Raw genomic sequence first — 20,696 nt, forward strand, 5'->3', positions numbered from 1 at the left:
GCCCTCAAGGCTTCCTGCAGATTTAGGGCATAGTCTCTGATGCTGTCCTGTGCCCGCTGCTTACATCCATAGAACCTCATTTTAATTTCAGCGGAGGTACGTGTGTCAAAGGTACCACGCAGCTGGGCCAGAACACCCTTCACGGTCCTTTTCTCCTCAGTGGGCCATGATTTTACCTCCCTTTGGGCTGCGCCAGTTAACTGCCCTGTTAGTATGCTGACCTTCTGTTCCTCTGTCAGGGGGTAAACGTGGAACAAACTGTATAGCCTTTCCTTAAAGTCAGTTAGGGCATGGGGCTCCCCTGAGTACTTGGGCAGCCAGGCCGCTCCAGGGATGTAGGGCAGGGAAAAGGGCATCACCGCTGCTGCAGCTGCGTTGGTGGTAGTGGGCGCCTCTATGTCCGACATCTTCCTCCCCCCTAGTTAAGCGTGGCCTACCTTCCGACGATCCTCTTCTGTAGGCCGCGGCTCCGCTGCTGCTGCTATGGTCGAGGACCTGGCGTCGTGTCCTGATGACGTCAGCGTCGCTCTCTCTCCCTTCCAGGACCTTGCGCAGCGTTGGAGCGTGGGGCGGAGCTTCGGATCTCGCGTGGTTTTGACGTCCACGCCCCTCTTCTTCCCGCGCGGCGTCCTGAAGATGGCGTCCGATGGCGGGAAGCAGCTGCGGATGGCGGGAAGACGGCAGAAGACGGCGGGAAACGGTCCAAGATGGCGTCTGGTGGCGGGAATCGGCTCCGGATGGCGGGAAACGACCCCGGACGGCGGGAAACTTCGCCACAGGTAAGTTACAAAAGTCTTTTTCAGGCACGCAGTACCCGGTGGTTGCGGGCACGAAATCCTGCCGACTACGCCAAAGCTGACTCGCCCCCTGGGCCGTGGGGCACTCGGATCCGGGCAGTAGGGGAACGATGGGAGTAGTAGTGGCAACCCGGTTCCGTGGCTCAGGGTGGTCAGGCCAGTGGTAGTCCGTTATGTGCTAATGTTTATGTCCGACTACGCCACCCGTGGATTTGCGGTTATTAGGAACCGCCGCTGCATGCAGACCGCTGGGGCTGATGAGGTGTGCAGCTAGGGTAGTGTGACTCCCCACGGGAAGAGTGCAGCCCCAGGGCAGTATAGTGGATGGTGGGAGTGATGGTAGTGAGGGTCCCAGTACCGGTAGTGCTGGAGGCGCGAAGGAGCACACAGACAATAGGTTGCAGTCCAGGGTCTTTACTGAAACAGGTAAACTGACCCATAAACAGTCCCAGCTAGGAGGGGACCTGGATGTCTGAGAGCAACGGGGAAATTGGCCCTGGTCAGGGTGAGGGTGTAGGCCTGCCGTGCTTTCTGCGCTCCTTCTGGCTATCTCCTCCTGATAGAGTAACAGCCCACGTTTCCGAGCTTTCCGTGTTTTCTCGCCTGTATGGCCTGCGACGTGGGTTCCTTTCTGCTCCCAGCCTTGTATGGCTTTACTGGTCCCTTCGGTTGTGGCAGGGCCTCCAGGCTTCTTAGGCCAAGGAATATACAGTCCCTTGCGGACTGGTTCTCTGCTGGGGGATGTGGAATCCTCCCAGCCTCAGACACCAAAGTCTGGTAAATTAAGTCTTTTATCTGCCAAGACAGGCTCACTTCGCCTCTTGTCTCTGGCTTGTGGCTCTCCTCCTGCCACACTCCCTCTTAGGTGCAGTGCAACTGTCTGTCCCTGCTCCACTCTGGGACACGTCTCAGAGCTGAGACAGGCAATCCAGTTCTCTCTAACCCTGCCCTCAGTACCAGCTTTTATAGGGGCAGCCAGCTCCCCCTACTGGCCTGAGACAGGAGGCATTGCATGCTAATGTTCCCCTGACCAGAGAACCTCCCCCCTGCTCTCAGACACAGCTTTAATTACACTTGTGGCATCCAGGCCAGGGTGACACACTCTCTCCCAGCACCCCCATCATTGCTCTCTCCCAGCACCCCCATCATTGCTCTCCCCTTCCCCACCATCCCCATCATTGCTCTCTCCAGCTCTATCCGCCCCATTATTGCTCTTCCCAGCCCCATCCCCTCCCCAGCATTTCAGTAAAAAAAAAAAAACTTACTTCAGCTCGCTCCCCAGCAGCAGCATCCTCCTGGTTGCCGGCAGCTTTCTTCCTGACCCAAGCGCGCGCTGCATGATGACGTCATCAAGCTGCGCGCGCCTGGGTCAGGGAGGAAGTAGTGGATGAACCCTCCAGCTCCGCTGCTATTCTCCTCCTGACAGCAGCGGAGCTGTAGGAATCACTCCCTGACCGCCGCGTGCAGGGAGCAGCTGCACCTTGTGGGCCCCTTGGTGCAGCTGCATGGTGGGGACCCGGCGCAGCTGCACCGGTGGCGGTATATCCACCCCTGGACTGCTATGGGCCCCCTCGGCTCACGGGCCCCATAGCAGTCGCCTGGTCTGCCGCCATTGGCAGTATGCCACTGTGTACGGCATATACAGTGTGTGTGTGGTGTGTACGGTGTATACAGAGTGCGTGTGTGTGGTGCGTACGGTGTATACAGAGTGCGTGTGTGTGTGGTGGTGCGTACGGCGTATACAGTGTGTGTGTGTGTGTGTGTGGTGTGTACGGCATATACAGTGTGTGTGTGTGGTATGTACAGCGTATACAGTGTGTGTGTGGTGTGTACGGCGTATACAGAGTGTGTGTGTGGTGAGTATGGCGTATACAGTGGATGTGTGGTGCGTACGGCGTATACAGTGTGTGTGGTGCGTACGGTGTATACAGAGTGCGTGTGTGTGGTGCATACGATGTATACAGACTGCGTGTGTGTGATGATGCGTACGGCGTATACAGTGTGTGTGTGGTGTGTATGGTGTATACAGTGTGTGTGGTGGTGCATATGGCGTATACAGTGTATGTGGTATGTACAGCGTATACAGTGTGTGTGTGTGTGTGGTGCGTACGGCGTAAACAGTGTGTGTGTGTGGTGTGTACGGCTTATACAGAGTGTGTGTGTGTGGTGTACGGCGTATACAGTGTATGTGGTATATATGGCGTATACAGTGTGTGTGGTGTGTATGACGTATACAGTGTGTGTGTGGTGTGTAAGGCGTATACAGTGTGTGTGGTGGTGCGTACGGCGTATACAGTGTGTATGTGTGTGGTGTACAGCGTATACAGTGTGTGTGTGTGTACGGTGTATACAGTGTGTGTGTGTGTGGTGTGTACGGCTTATACAGAGTGTGTGTGTGTGTGGTGTACGGCGTATACAGTGTGTGTGTGTGTGTGTGTACGGAGTATACAGTATGTGTGTGTGTGTGTGGTGTGTACGGTGTATACAGTGTGTGTGTGTGTGTGGTGTGTACGGTGTACACAGTGTGTGTGTGTGTGTGGTGTGTACGGAGTATACAGTGTGTGTGTGTGTGTGTGGTGTGTACGGTGTATACAGTGTGTGTGTGGTGTGTACGGTATATACAGTGTGTGTGTGTGTGTGTGTGGTGCGTACGGCGTATACAGTGTGTGTGTGGTGTGTACGGCATATACAGTGTGTGTGTGTGGTGTGTACGGCGTATACAGTGTATGTGGTATGTACAGCGTATACAGTGTGTGTGTGTGTGGTGTGTACGGCGTATGCAATGTGTGTGTGGTGTGTACGGCGTATACAGTGTGTGTGTGTGTGGTGTGTACGGCGTATGCAATGTGTGTGTGGTGTGTACGGTGTATACAGTGTGTGTGTGGTATGTACGGCGTATACAGCGCATGTGGTATGTACGCCGTATTCAGTGTGTGTGTGTGTTGCGTATGGAGTATACAGTCTGTGTGTGTGTGGTGCGTACGACGTATACAGTGTATGTGTGGTGCGTACGCCGTATACAGTGTGTGTGGTGCGTACGGCGTATACAGTGTGTGTGTGGTGCGTACGGCGTATACAGTGTATGTGTGGTGCGTACGGAATATACTGTGCGTGTGGTGTGTGCAGCGTATACAGTGTGTGTGTTGTGCGTATGGCGTATACAGTGTGTGTGGTGCGTACGGCGTATACAGTGTGTGTGTGGGGTGTACAGCGTATACAATGTGTGTGTGGTGCGTACGGCGTATACAGTGTGTGTGGTGCGTACGGCGTATACAGAGTGTGTGTGTGTGTGGTGTACGGCGTATACAGTGTGTGTGGTGCGTACGGCGTATACAGTGTGTGTGGTGCGTACGCCGTATACAGTGTATGTGTGGTGCGTACGGCGTATACAGTGTGTGTGGTGCGTACGGCGTATACAGTGTATGTGTGGTGCGTACGGCGTATACAGTGTGTGTGTGGTGCGTACGGAGTATACAGTGTGTGTGTGTGTACGGTGTATACAGTGTGTGTGTGTGTGTGTGTGTGTGTGTGTACGGTGTATACAGTGTGTGTGTGTGTGTGTGGTGTGTACGGAGTATACAGTGTGTGTGTGTGTACGGTGTATACAGTGTGTGTGTGTGTGTGTGTGGTGTGTACGGTGTATACAGTGTGTGTGTGTGTGTGTGTGTGTACGGTGTATACAGTGTGTGTGTGTGTGTGGTGTGTACAGCGTATACAATGTGTGTGTGGTGTGTACGGCGTATACAGTGTGTGTGTGGTGAGTATGGCGTATACAGTGGATGTGTGGTGTGTACGGCGTATACAGTGTGTGTGGTGTGTACGGCATATACAGTGCATGTGGTATGTACGGCGTATACAGTGTGTATGTGGTGCGTACGCCGTATTCAGTGTGTGAGTGTGTTGCGTATGGAATATACAGTGTGTGTGTGTGTGTGTGTGGTGCGTACGGCGTATACAGTGTGTGTGTGGTGCGCACGCCGTATACAGTGTGTGTGGTGCGCACGCCGCATTCAGTGTGTGTGTGGTGCGTATGGAGTATACAGTGTGTGTGTGTGTGTGTGGTGCGTACGGCGTATACAGTGTATGTGTGGTGCGTACGGAATATACTGTGCGTGTGGTGTGTGCAGCGTATACAGTGTGTGTGTGGTGCGTACGGCGTATACAGTGTGTGTGGTGCGTACGGCGTATACAGTGTGTGTGTGTGGTGCGTATGGAGTATAAAGTGTGTGTGGTATGTACGGCGTATACAGTGTGTGTTGCATACGGCGTATATAGTGTGTGTGGTGCGTACGGCGTATACAGAGTGTGTGGTGTGTACGGCGTATACAGTGTGTGGTGCGTACGGTGTATACAGTGTGTGGTGCGTATGGCGTATACAGTGTGTGTGTGGTGCATATGGCGTATACAGTGTGTGTGGTGCGTACGGCGTATACAGTGTGTGTGGTGCGTACGGCGTATACAGTGTGTGTGGTGCGTATGGCGTATACAGTGTGTGTGGTGCGTACGGCGTATACAGTGTGTGTTGCATACGGCGTATATAGTGTGTGTGGTGCGTACGGCGTATACAGTGTGTGTGGTGTGTACGGCGTATACAGTGTGTGGTGCGTACGGTGTATACAGTGTGTGGTGCGTATGGCGTATACAGTGTGTGTGTGGTGCATATGGCGTATACAGTGTGTGTGGTGCGTACGGCGTATACAGTGTGTGTGGTGCGTACGGCGTATACAGTGTGTGTGGTGCGTATGGCGTATACAGTGTGTGTGGTGCGTACGGCGTATACAGTGTGTGTGGTGCGTACGCCGTATACAGTGTGTGTGGTGCGTACGGCGTATACAGTGTGTGTGGTGCGTACGCCGTATACAGTGTGTGTGGTGCAATGATAGAATAAAGAAACCAAAACAACAGAATATATTTCCGGCGGAAATAAATGTAAGTGTATAAATGCAGAGTACATAAATATTCAACCCGCCAGAATGAGGGACCAATATAAGCAAAAAGGGACAATCGGAAAAAACACCAAAAGAAGAAGGGGGGAAAAGGAAGCCGACCATAAAGTCCAAAATATCAAAGTGTAGTGAATAATTCCATATTTATTATTAATTAACAACAGGTGACAACAATGAATAGCAGATCAAATACATGATAAAAATAAACTAAAAGCATCTAAAAACAGGGGCGAGTGTCCGATATGATATTCCATGTGGGAGAGAAAAATAGAAGAAAGGGGGAAATATTATATCATGATGATTGAATAGATAGTCTATAAATAGATAGGATAATTAGGAAATAGTGAAATATAAATAAGGTGCACAAGAGATATATTAAAAAGTGTCAGTGCTATGGATATTTTGATGTCTATCCCAAGATTGTGTACAGAGTATACATAACAGTATATAACAAGTAAATAGCAGCATCAATGCATAATATATGTTGGTCAATATATATATACTAGGGAGACAGGGCAGAGAATATCAATGCCTTAATCAAGAAATCATCAATGCAAGTGCCTGAAAATAGATCAATGTGTACCTAAAGTAGATAACTATCCTAGCATAATTGGTAAATGGTGAAAATATACCTACAATTATGTAGTAAGAGGCTCCCACACGCAGGACACGCGTCCACCCCGACGCGCGTTTCGGCAAGCGCCTTCGCCAGGGGGTGAAGATACCAGGCAAACAGGAAGTATAAAAGGAGATAGGGACCAATCATATAAGAGGGCGTGTGGTGATAGACCAATCACAGGAGAGGGGGCGTAGTATGACACGATGTAAGCCCCAAACCAATCATGTAGGGGGCGTGTGTGAATGGACCAATAATCCAGGAGGAGGCATGGCGCGATGCGACGCAAGCCCCAGCTTCCGCGCGTCACCGCAGCAACCACGTCACGTGACCCGCAGTCACGAGACGCACGTAGGACACGTGGTCCCGAACCACAGGGCACATGATAGATGCGGTCATCACGGAGACAGCACAGGACACGGGAACACACGCCGCATACTGCCTGCTCCGGAATGGTAGAGGAGGCGTGGAATGACGCATATGACGCCACGATGACCAAGGGCAGCCGCGACCCCCCTGTCATGTGACCAAGGGAGGGCCACATAGAGACACAGGGGCCGCGGGTATCCATGGCAGCATGGCGACAGTGCGTACCGCCCCCAAGTATGTATATATATATATGTATATATGTAGAAGAAATGCAAAAAGTGAAGGAAAACAAGAATCAATGAAAAGTGTGATGTGAAGAGAATATATATATAAAAAATTAGGTATAGGGGGGGGAAGGGGAAGAGAAGGGAGGGAGTGGGGGAAGGGGGAGGGAGAGGAAAAGGGAGGGAGTGGGGGAAGGGGTGTAAAACGTAAGTGAAAATAAAGAAAGGGGCTGGAAGCAAGGGAAGCTGGATGGAAGCCCCACATGACCGGGATGGGCCACGAGGGTGGAATTTTTTGAGATAAAGGATCAGGATTGGGTATTAGAGCTGTGGGGCGGGCAGTTGGTGGAGGGAGGGTGAGTATATCAAGAAAAAGTGCGGGAAATTAGTCAGTCCGGCAGGGAAGTTACAGGAGAAAGTTCACCAAAAAAAAAAAAAAAAAAAAAAAAAATTTTAATATCTGCTCACCCATTGTTCTGGACACTGACCGGGCGTAATGGAGACCGTGGAATCTCTGTTTGGCAGACTGTGGGATGCGGCTCGATCCAGGCGTGGAGGGTGGCTGGAGGCAAAGCTTTAAGGGTTGCTGCATGGCTCATCCGAGGAATCGGCGGCGGGGTCAGGAAGAAGGGCAAGGAGAACGCGGCCCCCCGAGAGGCTTTTGCCAGAGACTCCCACGTGCTGCAGACGCAGGCTGCGGAGCCCCTCATGGGACCCTGAGCCAGGTGAGCCTGGCGGCAGAACCCCCCTGCCGCTGCGCCCGCCGCTGCAGGAATCCGCCCAGCCGGCCTGTGGGCGCTTCCGTCAGCGGATCGCTAGCAGGGTCTGGACCGAGGGCCCCACCGGAAGTGCGGCCTGCTCCGGCGGCGCGCCGCAGTAATAGAGCCCGGGCCGCGCCAGAAGCAAGGCCCGCACTAGAGCCGCGTCACCAGTCCGGGGGCGTGGCTTCGCCGGAAGTTCGGCCCGCGTCACTTCCTGTACACGTGACCGGGCCGGACAGGAAGTTGTGGGGCAGCGATGACGCTGGCCCCCGTAAACAGGGCCAGCAGCGGTTCACGGCGGCGGACGGCCGTTATAAAAAAAAAAAAAAAAAAAAAAAAAAAGAAGGGCCAGGAGGAGCAGCAGCGCGGCAGGCACACCTGGCGATGTACCAGTCGGGGTGCCTGCCAGTCAAATCGACAGTGGAGGACAGTATGGCGTTTTTCGGGCAGGCAGCGGCAGTTTGGAGACCTGTTGCCTGGCCCCAGTCACCGGAGTCACGGTAGCAGAGCGGCGGGGAGCAGCATGGAGCTGCCTGGCAGCCCCCCCCCACAGATCAGCACAGACTGGGCTGGGGGGCCCAGGTCTAGAGGTCTTGCTGGATCACGGACGGCAGGAAGGATCGGTGCAGAAACGTGCAGCGGACGAGCTGCGGGGGCATCGGCACGTGCTCAGGTCCCCCCTGGTGACGAGGAGGCCAGGGGCGCGGGCCTTGAGCAACAGTGAGAGGGAGGATCGGAATACGGAGAGGATCAGGACGACCCAAGGAATCGGCAGGACTCAGGACGTACGGCTGGCGGGGACACAGCACCTGCGCAGCTCCGTGAGTATGCGTCTATGTTTGTTTTGTCACCCACTGGGTCTGTAGCGGATGGGGTAGGGGATAGGCAGTTGGCAGGGCCCTGTGGTGTAAATGTTAGGGGGAGGCGTGGTTAGATGTCGTGGGGCTCAGGGATAATTTGGCAAACATGTCACAAATTCTGGCTAGTTTAGGCACTGGTGAAGCCAGTGAGGCAGGGTTATCTCCGATGGGGGCTTGGTTACCCGGTCGACGTGTGGCGTCGCAGGTGGGGAGTGAATCGGCAAGGGCGGCGGTGTGTACTGAGGGGGACTTTAGGGGGGTATCGGTTTCTGTACAGACAGAAAAGGATAAAGCGGATGCCGTAAAACTGGATGATAGGGCGAAAGGGGAGGTATACGTGTGCTTTGAGGGGCAGCTGGGCACATTTAAAAAAATAAATAAATAAAGAGGTTAAAGAAAAAATTGGGTGGGATGAATTTGTAGAAATTTTTTCCCTACTTTCTCTTGAAAAGTTTAATTTGGACAAGGGAGAAAAGGACGACAGCAAAAAAAATAAATAAATAAAAAAATAATAATAATAATAAAATGGAGGAAGAAAAGCGTAGGTGGAGGTTCATTCCTCAGACATTTGTTAATTGGTTGCAAGCTTTTGCAATAATGGCTAGTGTCATTGGGAAAAAAGCTCCGGATAATTCCTCAGGCTTATTTTGCTACCTGGATGCTATAGGGGAGGCTCATCGCACATAGGGGGGCCAGACATGGTTACGATACGACTAGCAATATCGGCAGAGGAAGGCAGTCCGCCCGGAGATTAGATGGGATCAAAGGACATCGGGTTGTGGCTGAAAGTTGTGACTCCGGTGAGGTATGGGCAGTCCTTTCACGGGAGCAGCGGTAGTGGGAACTAATCGGCAGGACACGGGGGAAGTAGTCAGAGTGCACAAAGAAGGAAGCGGGATCTTGCTGGCAATTTAATGATGGCCAGTGTAAGTACGGGAACTCCTGCAAATTTAAACATGTGTGCTCCCATTGCAACGGTATTTCACACGGAGCATCTAAATGCTTTAAGAAGGGTAATGGAAAAATGCCAATGGGTACCGGTCAAGGGGGTGACTCCGGTGAGGGTTCACGAGATGGCCCCCTTTCGAAGTAGGTATCCAGATCAGTTGAAGGCTAAGGCCATTTCAGATGGTCTTTTTTGGAAGGTTTTAGAATTACTCCTCCTGATCATGAGGTCCCCTTTTCTCTTAAAAAAGTGATGTCGGCTTCCCTTCATCCGGAAGTGGTTAGCTTGAAACTGGCAAAGGAGGTGGAATTGGGCAGGATGGCTGGTCCGTTTCAGGATTTACCTAGCAGCAGGGTGATTGTTTTGCCGTTGGGGGTCGTGCCCAAAAAGAGGCTAATAAGTTTCATTTGATTCAGCATTTGTCATACCCTAAGGGGTTTTTTCGGTGAATGATGGCATTGCTCAGGAATTATGTTCGGTGGATTATTCAGCATTCGATGCGGCGGTGGGATGGGTGTGGAGATATGGGCCAGGATCGTTGCTAGATAAAACTGATATGGAATCGGCATTTGGATTGCTGTCAGTACATCCGGATAGCTTCCCATTGTTAGGTTGTTTTTGGAAAGGGGAATACTACGTGGACAGGTGTTTGCATATGGGCTACGCAATTACGTGTTCCCAGTTTGAAACGTTTAGTACCTTTTTGGAATGGGTGGTGAGGGACCTGGCATCAGTTCAGTCGGTCATTCATTATTTGGATGACATTTTGTTTAAAGGCCCTCAGCAATCGTTGTTGTGTAGGACTTTGTTAGGAACTATGGTGTGGGTAGCGGAGCATTTTTGGCATACCTTTGGCAGAAAATTTAAAAAAAAAACAAAAAAACAGAGGGACCTTGCACCTTGTTAACTTTTTGGGCATCCTAATTGATACGGAGAGGATGGAGTGTCGGTTACCTGATGATAAATTGAGTTTGTTTGCTCAAGCAGGAGGTCGATAGAGTCAGGAGGTTGCGTAAGGTGACGCTGAAGGAGCTACAATCCCTGTTAGGTCATTTGAATTTCGCATGCAGCATTATGCCAATGGGCAGGATATTTTGTCGCGGGTTGGCAAGGGCGACAGCAGGAGTGCGCGCCCTCCATCATTTCATTCGTTTAAATAAGGATCACAAGGAGGATTTGAAGGTTTGGAAAATGTTTTTTGGAAAATTATAATGGCAGGTCGTTAATTCAGCACGAGTTTTTGAGCAGTCGTGATTGTGAGATTTTTTACAGATACTGCAGGAGGTGCTGGTGTAAAAATTCTTTCGCAGATGCCTTGTCTCGTTTTCAGTGGGATCGTTTTTCGGGCGCTAGCACCAGAGGCGGAGGACGTGGGACAGGAATGCCCTTCGCATTTGTGGCAGCTGGTTATGGAGGAGTGGGGACGTTTAATACGAGAGTCCATTACGAGGCAGACCTGGTCCTCATACGAGGCATCGTGGCGAGTATGGAAATGTTGGATAATGCAGTGGGGTTTGGTGGAGAATGTCGGTGATGGGGAGACGGCGGTGTTCTTTCTTGTAGGTAGGGCAGCGGAGATTGGATGGTCTGTTTCAAAAGTGGGGATAAGAGATGTTACAAAGTCCTTTTTAGTGTAGCAAGCACTTAGGGGCTTTAGGAGAGGAGTTAAGGTGCTGGATAAAAGAAGACCGGTGACTTTTAAAATCTTGGAACGTTTGGGTTTAGTGTTAGACGAAACTTGTTGTTCAGTTGTGAAGCTACATTGTTTAGGTTAACCTTTTCGTTAGCGTTTTTTGGTGCGCTGAGATTGTCTGAATCGGTGGCACCAAGTAGACTGGCAATTTTGGCCTGGGCGAGTGGGTTCCTTATTATGTCATGAAAATGGGGACTTTTCTTAAATAGCAGTATTTAAGAAAGGAGTTTGGGAGTTGGGGCTTTCGCCCGGAGGTGTACGGGTCACATTCTTTTAGAATTGGCGTGGCGTCAGAAGCCAATGGCTTGGGCTTAGGCAAGGATGTGACAAAGCGGATAGGGAGGTGGAGTTCTGATCGTTATTTGTCCTTTGTGCGGCATTAGGTACAGGGGGCTGAGGTTTGTTTTTCATCTTGTTAAGTATTGAATACATTGTGGTTGTTTGTTGCAGATGGTGTCCCATTGTTAGCGTGGATTCTGGGACATTCCTTCGTCCACTGGGGGTGTTGTGAGCGGACGGGAGGCCAGACGGTAGGCAGTTGGGTTTTAGGAGAGAGCAAGTTGTGGTTCGGTGGCTCGTCTCCAGAGGCATGGTATGGAGAAGGGTGCTGCCTGAATTTCATAAGGCAGCCCGTTTGGTTCGGACGCTGGATATTTTGGTGGTGCATATGGGGGGGAATGACTTAGGGGCTCGCCCGGTCAGGGAACTGATAAGGGACATTCGACATTCGATTTAATTTTTAAGGTTATGGACATCCTTTCCTGTGGTGTTGACGGTCTGGTCTGACATTGTGCCAAAAAAAAAAAAAAAAAAAAAAAAAAAAAAAAAAAAGGTGGAGGGAGGCTAGATCTTTGAAGGGGATTAATAGGGTGAGAGTGAGGTTAAATAGAGCCATATCAGCCTTTGTGTCCAGGAACGGGGGAGTAAGCGTTCGACATTTTGAACTCGAGGCGGGAGTTGGAAATTTTTGGGCAAATGATGGTGTACATTTGAATTACATTGGTACCGATTTGTGGGCATTGGTTATACAGGAGGGGAATGAGAGGGCTTTGGCGATTTTTTGGGGCACTCACGAGCCTGAGGTGGTCAGGGCTGTTCGTTTGTGGCGGGGGGTGGGGTTCTTGGAGTTGGCACAGAAGTGTCGGTGGGAATAATTTGGTTAAAATTACAGCCAATTGGTTAATTGAGCGGGGTGATCTGGCATTTGGTTTTTGGGCTCTGGACGGGGTTTTACCCTGGGAGCTTTTGGTGCCCTTGAGCTGGTGATGGACGGCTGAGGGTAATATGGTGGTTCCAGTTCGGTTTAATTTATGCCAGATCTAATTTTTAACTCCAAGAACCCTCCCTTCTTATTTATTTATAACACTGTTAATGTGTTAATGTTGTTTGTTAATAAAATGGCCGCTGTGGCCAAATTTATCCAAAGAAATTACAGGTGCAGTGTTTTTATTTGTGGGAAAAGGTGAGTGCTGGAAAATGGGAGGAACAGGTTAAACGGTGGAACCCGGGTTGGCCGTACACGGTCATGTGAAAAGTGAGGAATGTGAATGTGTGAAAGAAGTGTAAAAAGTAACGAATAGTGATGATGAAAGGCTAATAAATAAAAAGAAAAGTGAACAAAAAATGAATGAATATAATAAATAAGGTGAAAATATATGAAATAATTAGTTACATATAAGTACAGAGTATAGGTACATGCATAAAATGCACATAATTGCATTACATAGATAGATGATATGACAACAAAAAACGCAAACACATGCAGTGGTGTCCACTCGTTCTTGGATAGTAAGCAGCCAGAAGAAATGCGACCAAGTCCATGAATGTCATGTAAGTCCATCAGGTCCACCAGATGGTAATAGACGAAACGCCCCACACCATGATATCCCACACATGAGTCAAATCGATGGAATATAAACTAAAAAAAACATAAAGATAAATGTAAATATATGAACAACATAGGGTCCAAAAGAGAGACAAAATAATATATATATGTATGTATATCTCTCTCGCACACTCCAACAAAACTAAACGTAGTCAAAAAACACACAGTATATATCACATAAAATATAATATAAAAAGAAAGAAAACATGGATATTAAAAATTAATAATTAATTAGAGCCGGCCTGGAATCAAAATAGGTGGTCAGAGAAATGGGACAAAACTGTTATATTCATTAAGCCCAAGGGGGTGGACCGTATTTAGAGTCCAAATCCATTTTGTTTCCCGCTGAGCAAGATTGCGATTGATATTACCACCGCGAATGGTAGAGGAAATGGAGTCAATGCCACGAACCATCAATTTAGTACTATCACAGTCATTGATGATTTCTTGATTAAGGCATTGATATTCTCTGCCCTGTCTCCCTAGTATATATATATTGACCAACATATATTATGCATTGATGCTGCTATTTACTTGTTATATACTGTTATGTATACTCTGTACACAATCTTGGGATAGACATCAAAATATCCATAGCACTGACACTTTTTAATATATCTCTTGTGCACCTTATTTATATTTCACTATTTCCTAATTATCCTATCTATTTATAGACTATCTATTCAATCATCATGATATAATATTTCCCCCTTTCTTCTATTTTTCTCTCCCACATGGAATATCATATCGGACACTCGCCCCTGTTTTTAGATGCTTTTAGTTTATTTTTATCATGTATTTGATCTGCTATTCATTGTTGTCACCTGTTGTTAATTAATAATAAATATGGAATTATTCACTACACTTTGATATTTTGGACTTTATGGTCGGCTTCCTTTTCCCCCCTTCTTCTTTTAGTGTGTGTGGTGCGTACGGCGTATACAGTGTGTGTGTGTGTGTGTGTGTGTGTGTGTGTGTGTGTACGGAGTATACAGTGTGTGTGTGTGTGTGTGTGTGTGTGTGGTGTGTACGGTGTATACAGTGTGTGTGTGTGTGTGTGTGGTGTGTACGGAGTATACAGTGTGTGTGTGTGTGTGTGTGTGTGTGTGTGTGTGTGTGTACGGAGTATACAGTGTGTGTGTGTGTGTGTGTGTGTGTGTGTACGGAGTATACAGTGTGTGTGTGTGTGTGTGTGGTGTGTACGGTGTATACAGTGTGTGTGTGTGTGTGTGGTGTGTACGGCGTATACAGTGTATGTGGTATGTACAGCGTATACAGTGTGTGTGTGTGTGTGGTGTGTACGGCGTATACAATGTGTGTGTGGTGTGTACGGCGTATACAGTGTGTGTGTGGTATGTACGGCGTATACAGTGTGTGTGTGGTATGTACGGCGTATACAGTGTGTATGTGGTGCGTACGCCGTATTCAGTGTGTGTGTGTGTTGCGTATGGAGTATACAGTGTGTGTGGTGCGTACGGCGTATACAGTGTGTGTGGTGCGTACGCCGTATACAGTGTGTGTGGTGCGCACGCCATATACAGTGTGTGTGTGGTGCGTATGGAGTATACAGTGTGTGTGGTGTGTACGGTGTATACAGTGTGTGTGTGTGTGTGTGGTGTGTACGGAGTATACAGTGTGTGTGTGGTGTGTACGGTGTATACAGTGTGTGTGTGGTGTGTACGGTGTATACAGTGTGTGTGTGTGTGTGTGTGTGTGTGGTGTGTACGGCGTATACAGTGTATGTGGTATGTACAGCGTGTACAGTGTGTGTGTGTGTGGTGTGTACGGCGTATACAATGTGTGTGTGGTGTGTACGGCGTATACAGTGTGTGTGTGGTATGTACGGCGTATACAGCGCATGTGGTATGTACGGCGTATACAGTGTGTATGTGGTGCGTACGCCGTATTCAGTGTGTGTGTGTGTTGCGTATGGAGTATACAGTGTGTGTGGTGCGTACGGCGTATACAGTGTGTGTGGTGCGTACGACGTATACAGTGTATGTGTGGTGCGTACGCCGTATACAGTGTGTGTGGTGCGCACGCCGTATACAGTGTGTGTGTGGTGCGTATGGAGTATACAGTGTATGTGGTGTGTACGGCGTATACAGTGTGTGTGTGGTGTGTACGGTGTATACAGTGTGTGTGTGGTGTGTACGGCGTATACAGTGTATGTGTGCTGCGCACGCCGTATACAGTGTGTGTGGTGCGCACGCCGTATACAGTGTGTGTGTGGTGCGTATGGAGTATACAGTGTGTGTGTGTGTGTGTGCGTACGGCGTATACAGTGTATGTGTGTGTGTGGTGGTGCGTACGGAATATACTGTGTGTGTGGTGTGTACGGCGTATACAGTGTATGTGTGGTGCGTACGGAATATACTGTGTGTGTGGTGTGTGCAGCGTATACAGTGTGTGTGTTGTGCGTACGGTGTATACAGTGTGTGTGGTGCGTACGGCGTATACAGTGTGTGTGTGTGGTGCGTACGGTGTATACAATGTGTGTGTGGTGCGTACGGCGTATACAGTGTGTGTGGTGCGTACGCCGTATACAGTGTGTGTGGTGCGTACGGCGTATACAGTGTGTGTGGTGCGTACGGCGTATACAGTGTGTGTGGTGCGTACGGCGTATACAGTGTATGTGTTGTGCATACGGCGTATACTGTGTGTGTGGTGCGTACGGCGTATACAGTGTGTGTGGTGCGTACGGCGTATACAGTGTGTGTGTGTGGTGCGTACGGTGTATACAATGTGTGTGTGGTGCGTACGGCATATACAGTGTGTGTGTGTGTGTGTGTGTGTGTGTGTACGGAGTATACAGTGTGTGTGTGTGTGTGTGGTGTGTAAGGCGTATACAGTGTGTGTGTGTGTGTGTGGTGTGTAAGGCGTATACAGTGTGTGTGTGGTGTGTACGGTGTATACAGTGTGTGTGTGTGTGTGTGGTGTGTAAGGCGTATACAGTGTGTGTGTGGTGTGTACGGCGTATACAGTGTATGTGGTATGTACAGCGTGTACAGTGTGTGTGTGTGTGGTGTGTACGGCGTATACAATGTGTGTGTGGTGTGTACGGCGTATACAGTGTGTGTGTGGTATGTACGGCGTATACAGTGTGTATGTGGTGCGTACGCCGTATTCAGTGTGTGTGTGTGTTGCGTATGGAGTATACAGTGTGTGTGGTGCGTACGGCGTATACAGTGTGTGTGGTGCGTACGACGTATACAGTGTATGTGTGGTGCGTATGGAGTATACAGTGTGTGTGGTGTGTACGGTGTATACAGTGTGTGTGTGTGTGTGTGGTGTGTACGGAGTATACAGTGTGTGTGTGGTGTGTACGGTGTATACAGTGTGTGTGTGGTGTGTACGGTGTATACAGTGTGTGTGTGTGTGTGTGGTGTGTACGGAGTATACAGTGTGTGTGTGGTGTGTACGGTGTATACAGTGTGTGTGTGGTGTGTACGGTGTATACAGTGTGTGTGTGTGTGTGTGGTGTGTACGGCGTATACAGTGTATGTGGTATGTACAGCGTGTACAGTGTGTGTGTATGTGGTGTGTACGGCGTATACAATGTGTGTGTGGTGTGTACGGCGTATACAGTGTGTGTGTGGTATGTACGGCGTATACAGCGCATGTGGTAGGTACGGCGTATACAGTGTGTATGTGGTGCGTACGCCGTATTCAGTGTGTGTGTGTGTTGCGTATGGAGTATACAGTGTGTGTGGTGCGTACGGCGTATACAGTGTGTGTGGTGCGTACGACGTATACAGTGTATGTGTGGTGCGTACGCCGTATACAGTGTGTGTGGTGCGCACGCCGTATACAGTGTGTGTGTGGTGCGTATGGAGTATACAGTGTGTGTGTGTGTGTGGTGCGTACGGCGTATACAGTGTATGTGGTGTGTACGGCGTATACAGTGTGTGTGTGGTGTGTACGGTGTATACAGTGTGTGTGTGGTGTGTACGGCGTATACAGTGTATGTGTGGTGCGCACGCCGTATACAGTGTGTGTGGTGCGCACGCCGTATACAGTGTGTGTGTGGTGCGTATGGAGTATACAGTGTGTGTGTGTGTGTGGTGCGTACGGCGTATACAGTGTATGTGTGGTGCGTACGGAATATACTGTGTGTGTGGTGTGTACGGCGTATACAGTGTGTGTGTGGTGCGTACGGAATATACTGTGTGTGTGGTGTGTGCAGCGTATACAGTGTGTGTGTGGTGCGTACGGCGTATACAGTGTGTGTGTGTGGTGCGTACGGTGTATACAATGTGTGTGTGGTGCGTACGGCGTATACAGTGTGTGTGGTGCGTACGCCGTATACAGTGTGTGTGGTGCGTACGGCGTATACAGTGTGTGTGGTGCGTACGGCGTATACAGTGTGTGTGGTGCGTACGCCGTATACAGTGTGTGTGTGGTGTGTACGGCGTATACAGTGTGTGTGTGGTGCGTACGCCGTATACAGTGTGTGTGGTGCGTACGGCGTATACAGTGTATGTGTGGTGCGTACGGCGTATACAGTGTGTGTGTGGTGCGTACGGAGTATACAGTGTGTGTGTGTGTGTGGTGTGTACGGTGTATACAGTGTGTGTGTGTGTGTGTGTGGTGTGTACGGTGTATACAGTGTGTGTGTGTGTGTGTGGTGTGTACGGCGTATACAGTGTGTGTGGCGTGTACGGCGTATACAGTGTATGTGGTATGTACAGCGTATACAGTGTGTGTGTGTGTGTGTGTGGTGTGTACGGCGTATACAATGTGTGTGTGGTGTGTACGGCGTATACAATGTGTGTGTGGTGTGTACGGCGTATACAGTGTGTGTGTGTTGCATACGGCGTATACAGTGGATGTGTGGTGCGTACGGCGTATACAGTGCATGTGGTATGTACGGCGTATACAGTGTGTGTGTGTGTGGTGTGTACGGCGTATAGAATGTGTGTGTGGTATGTACGGCGTATACAGTGCATGTGGTATGTACGGCGTATACAGTGTGTATGTGTGTTGCGTATGGAGTATACAGTGTGTGTGTGTGTGTGTGTGGTGCGTACGGCGTATACAGTGTGTGTGGTGCGTACAGCGTATACAGTGTGTGTGGTGCGTACGGCGTATACAGTGTATGTGTGGTGCGTACGCCGTATACAGTGTGTGTGGTGCGTACGGCGTATACAGTGTGTGTGTGGTGCGTACGGCGTATACAGTGTGTGTGGTGCGCACGCCGTATACAGTGTGTGTGTGGTGCGTATGGAGTATACAGTGTGTGTGTGTGTGTGGTGCGTACGGCGTATACAGTGTATGTGTGGTGCGTACGGAATATACTGTGCGTGTGGTGTGTACGGCGTATACAGTGTGTGTTGCATACGGCGTATATAGTGTGTGTGGTGCTTACGGCGTATACAGTGTGTGTGGTGCGTACGGCGTATACAGTGTGTGTGGTGCGTACGCCGTATACAGTGTGTGTGGTGCGTACGGCGTATACAGTGTGTGTGTGGGGTGTACGGCGTATACAGTGTGTGTGTGGTGTGTACGGCGTATACAGTGTATGTGTTGTGCATATGGCGTATACTGTGTGTGTGGTGCGTACGGCGTATACAGTGTGTGGTGCGTACGGCGTATACAGTGTGTGTGTGTGGTGTACGGCGTATACAGTGTGTGTGTGGTGTTTACGGCGTATACAGTGTGTGTGTGGTGTTTACGGTGTATACAATGTGTGTGTGATGCGTACGGCATATACAGTGTGTGTGTGGGGTGTACGGCGTATACAGTGTGTGTGTGGTGTTTACGGCGTATACAGTGTGTGTGGTGCGTACGGCGTATACAGTGTGTGTGTGTGGTGCGTACGGTGTATACAATGTGTGTGTGGTGCGTACGGCGTATACAGTGTGTGTGTGGGGTGTACGGCGTATACAGTGTGTGTGTGGTGTGTACGGCGTATACAGTGTATGTGTTGTGCATACGCCGTATACAGTGTGTGTGGTGCGTACGGCGCATACAGTGTGTGTGGTGCGTACGGCGTATACAGTGTATGTGTGGTGCGTACGCCGTATACAGTGTGTGTGTGGTGCGTATGGAGTATACAGTGTGTGTGTGTGTGTGGTGCGTACGGCGTATACAGTGTATGTGTGGTGCGTACGGAATATACTGTGTGTGTGGTGTGTACGGCGTATACAGTGTATGTGTGGTGCGTACGGAATATACTGTGTGTGTGGTGTGTGCAGCGTATACAGTGTGTGTGTTGTGCGTACGGTGTATACAGTGTGTGTGGTGCGTACGGCGTATACAGTGTGTGTGTGTGGTGCGTACGGCATATACAGTGTGTGTGGTGCGTACGCCGTATACAGTGTGTGTGGTGCGTACGGCGTATACAGTGTGTGTGGTGCGTACGGCGTATACAGTGTGTGTGGTGCGTACGGCGTATACAGTGTATGTGTGGTGCGTACGGCGTATACAGTGTGTGTGGTGCGTACGGCGCATACAGTGTGTGTGTGTGGTGCGTACGGTGTATACAATGTGTGTGTGGTGCGTACGGCATATACAGTGTGTGTGTGTGTGTGTGTGTGTGTGTACGGAGTATACAGTGTGTGTGTGTGTGTGTGGTGTGTACGGTGTATACAGTGTGTGTGTGTGTGTGTGGTGTGTACGGCGTATACAGTGTATGTGGTATGTACAGCGTGTACAGTGTGTGTGTGTGTGGTGTGTACGGCGTATACAATGTGTGTGTGGTGTGTACGGCGTATACAGTGTGTGTGTGGTATGTACGGCGTATACAGCGCATGTGGTATGTACGGCGTATACAGTGTGTATGTGGTGCGTACGCCGTATTCAGTGTGTGTGTGTGTGTTGCGTATGGAGTATACAGTGTGTGTGGTGCGTACGGCGTATACAGTGTGTGTGGTGCGTACGACGTATACAGTGTATGTGTGGTGCGTACGCCGTATACAGTGTGTGTGGTGCGCACGCCGTATACAGTGTGTGTGTGGTGCGTATGGAGTATACAGTGTGTGTGGTGTGTACGGTGTATACAGTGTGTGTGTGTGTGTGTGGTGTGTACGGAGTATACAGTGTGTGTGTGGTGTGTACGGTGTATACAGTGTGTGTGTGGTGTGTACGGTGTATACAGTGTGTGTGTGTGTGTGTGGTGTGTACGGCGTATACAGTGTGTGTGTGTGGTGCGTACGGTGTATACAATGTGTGTGTGTGTGTACGGAGTATACAGTGTGTGTGTGTGTGTGTGGTGTGTACGGTGTATACAGTGTGTGTGTGTGTGTGTGGTGTGTACGGCGTATACAGTGTATGTGGTATGTACAGCGTGTACAGTGTGTGTGTGTGTGGTGTGTACGGCGTATACAATGTGTGTGTGGTGTGTACGGCGTATACAGTGTGTGTGTGGTATGTACGGCGTATACAGCGCATGTGGTATGTACGGCGTATACAGTGTGTATGTGGTGCGTACGCCGTATTCAGTGTGTGTGTGTGTTGCGTATGGAGTATACAGTGTGTGTGGTGCGTACGGCGTATACAGTGTGTGTGGTGCGTACGACGTATACAGTGTATGTGTGGTGCGTACGCCGTATACAGTGTGTGTGTGGTGCGTATGGAGTATACAGTGTGTGTGTGTGT

This window comes from Phyllobates terribilis, unplaced genomic scaffold (genome assembly GCF_046119375.1).
Source record: "Phyllobates terribilis strain yellow unplaced genomic scaffold, ASM4611937v1 Scaffold_110__1_contigs__length_5578470, whole genome shotgun sequence".
NCBI classification, from domain to species: domain Eukaryota; kingdom Metazoa; phylum Chordata; class Amphibia; order Anura; family Dendrobatidae; genus Phyllobates; species Phyllobates terribilis.